Genomic DNA, 7,500 nt, shown 5'->3' with positions numbered 1-7,500 from the left:
CCCGGGACGGAGCGGGGTCCGCCGGCCCCAGCCCGCGGGGGCAGGAACCGGGTTGACCTGGTGGCCGGAGGACAATTAAGCCCGGGGCTCCGCGGCAGGGGTACCCGGGAAGGAGCGGGGTCCGCCGGCCCCAGCCCTCGGGGGCGGGAACCGGGTTGACCTGGTGGCCGAGAAGCGAACCGGCCACCAGGTAAACCCATTGAAAGTATAGAGTTGACCTGGTGGCCGAAAACCGAACGGGCCACCAGGTAAACCCGTTGAAAGTATAGGGTTGACCTGGTGGCCGAGAAGCGAACCGGCCACCAGGTAAACCCATTGAAAGTATAGGGTTGACCTGGTGGCCGAAAAGCGAACGGGCCACCAGGTAAACCCGTTGAAAGTATAGGGTTGACCTGGTGGCCGAAAAGCGAACCGGCCACCAGGTAAACCCATTGAAAGTATAGGGTTGACCTGGTGGCCGAAAAGCGAACGGGCCACCAGGTAAACCCGTTGAAAGTATAGGGTTGACCTGGTGGCCGAAAAGCGAACGGGCCACCAGGTCAACCCGTTGAAAGTATAGGGTTGACCTGGTGGCCGAAAAGCGAACGGGCCACCAGGTAAACCCGTTGAAAGTATAGGGTTGACCTGGTGGCCGAAAAGCGAACCGGCCACCAGGTAAACCCATTGAAAGTATAGGGTTGACCTGGTGGCCGAGAAGCGAAGCGGCCACCAGGTAAACCCATTGAAAGTATAGGGTTGACCTGGTGGCCGAAAAGCGAACGGGCCACCAGGTCAACCCGTTGAAAGTATAGGGTTGACCTGGTGGCCGAAAAGCGAACCGGCCACCAGGTAAACCCATTGAAAGTATAGGGTTGACCTGGTGGCCGAAAAGCGAACCGGCCACCAGGTAAACCCATTGAAAGTATAGGGTTGACCTGGTGGCCGCTTCGCTTCTCGGCCACCAGGTAAACCCATTGAAAGTATAGGGTTGACCTGGTGGCCGAAAAGCGAACGGGCCACCAGGTCAACCCGTTGAAAGTATAGGGTTGACCTGGTGGCCGAAAAGCGAACCGGCCACCAGGTAAACCCGTTGAAAGTATAGGGTTGACCTGGTGGCCGAAAAGCGAACCGGCCACCAGGTAAACCCATTGAAAGTATAGGGTTGACCTGGTGGCCGAGAAGCGAAGCGGCCACCAGGTAAACCCATTGAAAGTATAGGGTTGACCTGGTGGCCGAAAAGCGAACGGGCCACCAGGTCAACCCGTTGAAAGTATAGGGTTGACCTGGTGGCCGAAAAGCGAACGGGCCACCAGGTAAACCCGTTGAAAGTATAGGGTTGACCTGGTGTCCGGACGGGAGTGAACCCCCGTACCCGGGGCAGGGTGACCCGGGCGGAGCGGTGTCCGTCCTGCCCCATCCCGCGGTGCAGACTCCGGGTTGACCTGGTGACTCCCCTGCCTCGGGTGGGCCCGATCCTTTTTTCCGTTTTTTTTTTTGGGCCGGCGAGTGGTCGGGATGCCCCCCAGGCACCCCTTTTGGGGTCGAAGAAAAAAATTTTTCAGACTTCCAGGGGCCCGATCCGTGGCCGCGGAGATTCAGGCTGGGCTGGCGGGACTTCTCTGGCAGAGGCTCCGGGTTGACCCGGGGACTCCCCTGCCTTGGGCGGGCCCGATCCGTTTTTCCGTTTTTTTTTTTTTTTTTCTTTTTGGGTCCGGAGACTGGTCTGGATGCCCCCCAGAACCCCTTCTGGGGTCGGTGAAAAAAATTTTTTAAAGACTTCCAGGGGTCCGATCCCTTGCCACGGCGTCGCAGGCTGGGCTGGGAGAGTTGTCCGCGGGGGGGCAGGCTCCGGGTTGACATGGTGTCCCGACGGGAATGAAGCCCGGAGCCCGTGGCAGGGGAACCCGGGCGCAGTGGTGTACGCCCGGCCCCAGCCCGCGGGGGCAGGCTCCGGGTTGACCTGGTGTCCGGACGGGAATGAAGCCCCGAGCCCGGGGCTGGGGGACCCGGGCGGTGCGGGGTCCGTCCGGCACCAGCGCGCGGTGCAGGCTCCGGGTTGACCTGGTGGCCGGAGGGGACTTAAGCCCGGGGCTGAGGCACCCGGGACGGAGCGGGGTCCGCCGGCCCCAGCCCGCGGGGGCAGGAACCGGGTTGACCTGGTAGCCGGAGGACAATTAAGCCCGGGGCTCCGCGGCAGGGGTACCCGGGAAGGAGCGGGGTCCGCCGGCCCCAGCCCTCGGGGGCGGGAACCGGGTTGACCTGGTGGCCGAGAAGCGAACCGGCCACCAGGTAAACCCATTGAAAGTATAGGGTTGACCTGGTGGCCGAAAAGCGAACGGGCCACCAGGTAAACCCGTTGAAAGTATAGGGTTGACCTGGTGGCCGAGAAGCGAACCGGCCACCAGGTAAACCCATTGAAAGTATAGGGTTGACCTGGTGGCCGAAAAGCGAACGGGCCACCAGGTCAACCCGTTGAAAGTATAGGGTTGACCTGGTGGCCGAAAAGCGAACGGGCCACCAGGTAAACCCGTTGAAAGTATAGGGTTGACCTGGTGTCCGGACGGGAGTGAACCCCCGTACCCGGGGCAGGGTGACCCGGGCGGAGCGGTGTCCGTCCTGCCCCATCCCGCGGTGCAGACTCCGGGTTGACCTGGTGACTCCCCTGCCTCGGGTGGGCCCGATCCTTTTTTCCGTTTTTTTTTTTGGGCCGGCGAGTGGTCGGGATGCCCCCCAGGCACCCCTTTTGGGGTCGAAGAAAAAAATTTTTCAGACTTCCAGGGGCCCGATCCGTGGCCGCGGAGATTCAGGCTGGGCTGGCGGGACTTCTCTGGCAGAGGCTCCGGGTTGACCCGGGGACTCCCCTGCCTTGGGCGGGCCCGATCCGTTTTTCCGTTTTTTTTTTTTTTTTTCTTTTTGGGTCCGGAGACTGGTCTGGATGCCCCCCAGAACCCCTTCTGGGGTCGGTGAAAAAAATTTTTTAAAGACTTCCAGGGGTCCGATCCCTTGCCACGGCGTCGCAGGCTGGGCTGGGAGAGTTGTCCGCGGGGGGGCAGGCTCCGGGTTGACATGGTGTCCCGACGGGAATGAAGCCCGGAGCCCGTGGCAGGGGAACCCGGGCGCAGTGGGGTACGCCCGGCCCCAGCCCGCGGGGGCAGGCTCCGGGTTGACCTGGTGTCCGGACGGGAATGAAGCCCCGAGCCCGGGGCTGGGGGACCCGGGCGGTGCGGGGTCCGTCCGGCACCAGCGCGCGGTGCAGGCTCCGGGTTGACCTGGTGGCCGGAGGGGACTTAAGCCCGGGGCTGAGGCACCCGGGACGGAGCGGGGTCCGCCGGCCCCAGCCCGCGGGGGCAGGAACCGGGTTGACCTGGTAGCCGGAGGACAATTAAGCCCGGGGCTCCGCGGCAGGGGTACCCGGGAAGGAGCGGGGTCCGCCGGCCCCAGCCCTCGGGGGCGGGAACCGGGTTGACCTGGTGGCCGAGAAGCGAACCGGCCACCAGGTAAACCCATTGAAAGTATAGGGTTGACCTGGTGGCCGAAAAGCGAACGGGCCACCAGGTAAACCCGTTGAAAGTATAGGGTTGACCTGGTGGCCGAGAAGCGAACCGGCCACCAGGTAAACCCATTGAAAGTATAGGGTTGACCTGGTGGCCGAAAAGCGAACGGGCCACCAGGTAAACCCGTTGAAAGTATAGGGTTGACCTGGTGTCCGGACGGGAGTGAACCCCCGTACCCGGGCCAGGGTGACCCGGGCGGAGCGGTGTCCGTCCTGCCCCATCCCGCGGTGCAGGCTCCGGGTTGACCTGGTGACTCCTCTGCCTCGGGTGGGCCCGATCCTTTTTTCCGTTTTTTTTTTTTGGGCCGGCGAGTGGTCGGGATGCCCCCCAGGCACCCCTTTTGGTGTCGTTGAAAAAAAATTTTCAAACTTCCAGGGGCCCGATCCGTGGCCGCGGAGATTCAGGCTGGGCTGGCGGGACTTCTCTGGCAGAGGCTCCGTGTTGACCCGGGGACTCCCCTGCCTTGGGCGGGCCCGATCCGTTTTTCCGTTTTTTTTTTGTTTTTTCTTTTTGGGTCCGGAGACTGGTCTGGATGCCCCCCAGAACCCCTTTTGGGGTCGGTGAAAAAAATTTTTTAAAGACTTCCAGGGGTCCGATCCCTTGCCACGGCGTCGCAGGCTGGGCTGGGAGAGTTGTCCGCGGGGGGGCAGGCTCCGGGTTGACATGGTGTCCCGACGGGAATGAAGCCCGGAGCCCGTGGCAGGGGAACCCGGGCGCAGTGGTGTCCGCCCGGCCCCAGCCCGCGGGGGCAGGCTCCGGGTTGACCTGGTGTCCGGACGGGAATGAAGCCCCGAGCCCGGGGCTGGGGGACACGGGCGGTGCGGGGTCCGTCCGGCACCAGCGCGCGGTGCAGGCTCCGGGTTGACCTGGTGGCCGGAGGGGACTTAAGCCCGGGGCTGAGGCACCCGGGACGGAGCGGGGTCCGCCGGCCCCAGCCCGCGGGGGCAGGAACCGGGTTGACCTGGTGGCCGAAAAGCGAACCGGCCACCAGGTAAACCCATTGAAAGTATAGGGTTGACCTGGTGGCCGAAAAGCGAACGGGCCACCAGGTAAACCCGTTGAAAGTATAGGGTTGACCTGGTGGCCGAAAAGAGAACCGGCCACCAGGTCAACCCGTTGAAAGGATAGGGTTGACCTGGTATCCGGACGGGAGTGAACCCCCGTACCCGGGGCAGGATAACCCGGGCGGAGCGTTGTCCGTCCGGCCCCATCCCGCGGTGCAGGCTCCGGGTTGACCTGGTGTCCGGACGGGAATGAAGCCCGGAGCCCGTGGCAGGGGAAAGCGGGCGCAGTGGGGTCCGCCCGTCCCCAGCCCGCGGGGGCAGGCTCCGGGTTGACCTGGTGTCCGGACGGGAATGAAGCCCCGAGCCCGTGGCAGGGGAACCCGGGCGCATTGGGGTTCGCCCGGCCCCAGCCCGCGGGGGCAGGCTCCGGGTTGACCTGGTGACTCCCCTGCCTCGGGTGGTCCCGATCCTTTTTTCCGGTTTTTTCTTTTTTTTTTATTATGTCCGGAGAGTGGTCTGGGTGCCCCCCCGGCACCCCTTTTGGGGTCGGTCAAATTTTTTTTCAGACTTCCAGGGGCCCGATCCGTGGCCGCGGAGATTCAGGCTGGGCTGGCGGGACTTCTCTGGCAGAGGCTCCGTGTTGACCCGGGGACTCCCCTGCCTCGGGCGGGCCCGATCCTTTTTTCCGGTTTTTTTTTTTTTTTCTTTTTGGGTCCGGAGAGCGGTCTGGATGCCCCCCAGAACCCCTTTTGGGGTCGGTGAAAAAAATTTTTTAAAGACTTCCAGGGGTCCGATCCCTGGCCACGGCGTCGCAGGCTGGGCTGGGAGAGTTGTCCGCGGGGGGGCAGGCTCCGGGTTGACATGGTGTCCCGACGGGAATGAAGCCCGGAGCCCGTGGCAGGGGAACCCGGGCGCAGTGGGGTCCGCCCGTCCCCAGCCCGCGGGGGCAGGCTCCGTGTTGACCTGGTGTCCGGACGGGAATGAAGCCCCGAGCCCGTGGCAGGGGAACCCGGGCGCATTGGGGTCCGCCCGGCCCCAGCCCGCGGGGGCAGGCTCCGGGTTGACCTGGTGTCCGGACGGGAATGAAGCCCGGAGCCCGTGGCAGGGGAAAGCGGGCGCAGTGGGGTCCGCCCGTCCCCAGCCCGCCGGGGCAGGCTCCGGGTTGACCTGGTGTCCGGACGGGAATGAAGCCCCGAGCCCGTGGCAGGGGAACCCGGGCGCATTGGGGTTCGCCCGGCCCCAGCCCGCGGGGGCAGGCTCCGGGTTGACCTGGTGACTCCCCTGCCTCGGGTGGTCCCGATCCTTTTTTCCGGTTTTTTCTTTTTTTTTTATTATGTCCGGAGAGTGGTCTGGGTGCCCCCCCGGCACCCCTTTTGGGGTCGGTCAAATTTTTTTTCAGACTTCCAGGGGCCCGATCCGTGGCCGCGGAGATTCAGGCTGGGCTGGCGGGACTTCTCTGGCAGAGGCTCCGGGTTGACCCGGGGACTCCCCTGCCTCGGGCGGGCCCGATCCTTTTTTCCGTTTTTTTTTTTTTTTCTTTTTGGGTCCGGAGAGCGGTCTGGATGCCCCCCAGAACCCCTTTTGGGGTCGGTGAAAAAAAATTTTTTAAAGACTTCCAGGGGTCCGATCCCTGGCCACGGCGTCGCAGGCTGGGCTGGGAGAGTTGTCCGCGGGGGGGCAGGCTCCGGGTTGACATGGTGTCCCGACGGGAATGAAGCCCGGAGCCCGTGGCAGGGGAACCCGGGCGCAGTGGGGTCCGCCCGGCCCCAGCCCGCGGGAGCAGGCTCCGGGTTGACCTGGTGTCCGGACGGGAATCAAGCCCCGAGCCCGGTGCAGGGGGACCCGGGCGGTGCGGGGTCCGTCCGGCACCAGCGCGCGGTGCAGGCTCCGGGTTGACCTGGTGTCCGGACGGGAATGAAGCCCTAGCCCGTGGCAGGGGAAAGCGGGCGCAGTGGGGTCCGCCCGTCCCCAGCCCGCGGGGGCAGGCTCCGGGTTGACCTGGTGTCCGGACGGGAATGAAGCCCCGAGCCCGTGGCAGGGGAACCGGGGCGCAGTGGGGTCCGCCCGTCCCCAGCCCGCGGGGGCAGGCTCCGGGTTGACCTGGTGTCCGGACGGGAATGAAGCCCGTTTCCCGTGGCAGGGGAACCCGGGCGCAGTGGGGTCCGCCCGGCCCCAGCCCGCGGGGGCAGGCTCCGGGTTGACCTGGTGTCCGGACGGGAATGAAGCCCCGAGCCCGGGGCAGGGGAACCGGGGCGCATTGGGGTCCGCCCGGCCCCAGCCCGCGGGGGCAGGCTCCGGGTTGACCTGGTGACTCCCCTGCCTCGGGTGGTCCCGATCCTTTTTTCCGTTTTTTTCTTTATTATGTCCGGGGAGTGGTCTGGATGCCCCCCCGGCACCCCTTTTGGGGTCGGTGAAATTTTTTTTCAGACTTCCAGGGGCCCGATCCGTGGCCGCGGAGATTCAGGCTGGCCTGGCGGACTTCTCTGGCAGAGGCTCCGGGTTGACCCGGTGACTCCCCTGCCTCGGGCGGGCCCGATCCTTTTTTCCGTTTTTTCTTTTTTTTTTTATTATGTCCGGGGAGTGGTCTGGATGCCCCCCCGGCACCCCTTTTGGGGTCGGTGAAATTTTTTTTCAGACTTCCAGGGGCCCGATCCGTGGCCGCGGAGATTCAGGCTGGCCTGGCGGACTTCTCTGGCAGAGGCTCCGGGTTGACCCGGGGACTCCCCTGCCTCGGGCGGGCCCGATCCTTTTTTCCGTTTTTTTTTTTTTTTTTTTTTTAGCGGGAGCGTGGTCTGGAAGTCCCCCCAGCACCCCTTTTGGGGTCGGTGAAAATTTTTTTCCGACTTCCAGGGGCCCGATCCGTGGCCGCGGTGTCGCAGGCTGGCCTGGGGTCCTTCTCTCGCTCCGGCCGCGGATGGCGAGACGCTCGGCCACCAGGTCAACCCGGAGGAAAAGCGGCTGAA

The sequence above is a fragment of the Eretmochelys imbricata genome, unplaced genomic scaffold (assembly GCF_965152235.1).
Source record: "Eretmochelys imbricata isolate rEreImb1 unplaced genomic scaffold, rEreImb1.hap1 Scaffold_37, whole genome shotgun sequence".
NCBI classification, from domain to species: Eukaryota; Metazoa; Chordata; order Testudines; family Cheloniidae; genus Eretmochelys; species Eretmochelys imbricata.
Note: the sequence above shows the minus strand (reverse complement) of the source record.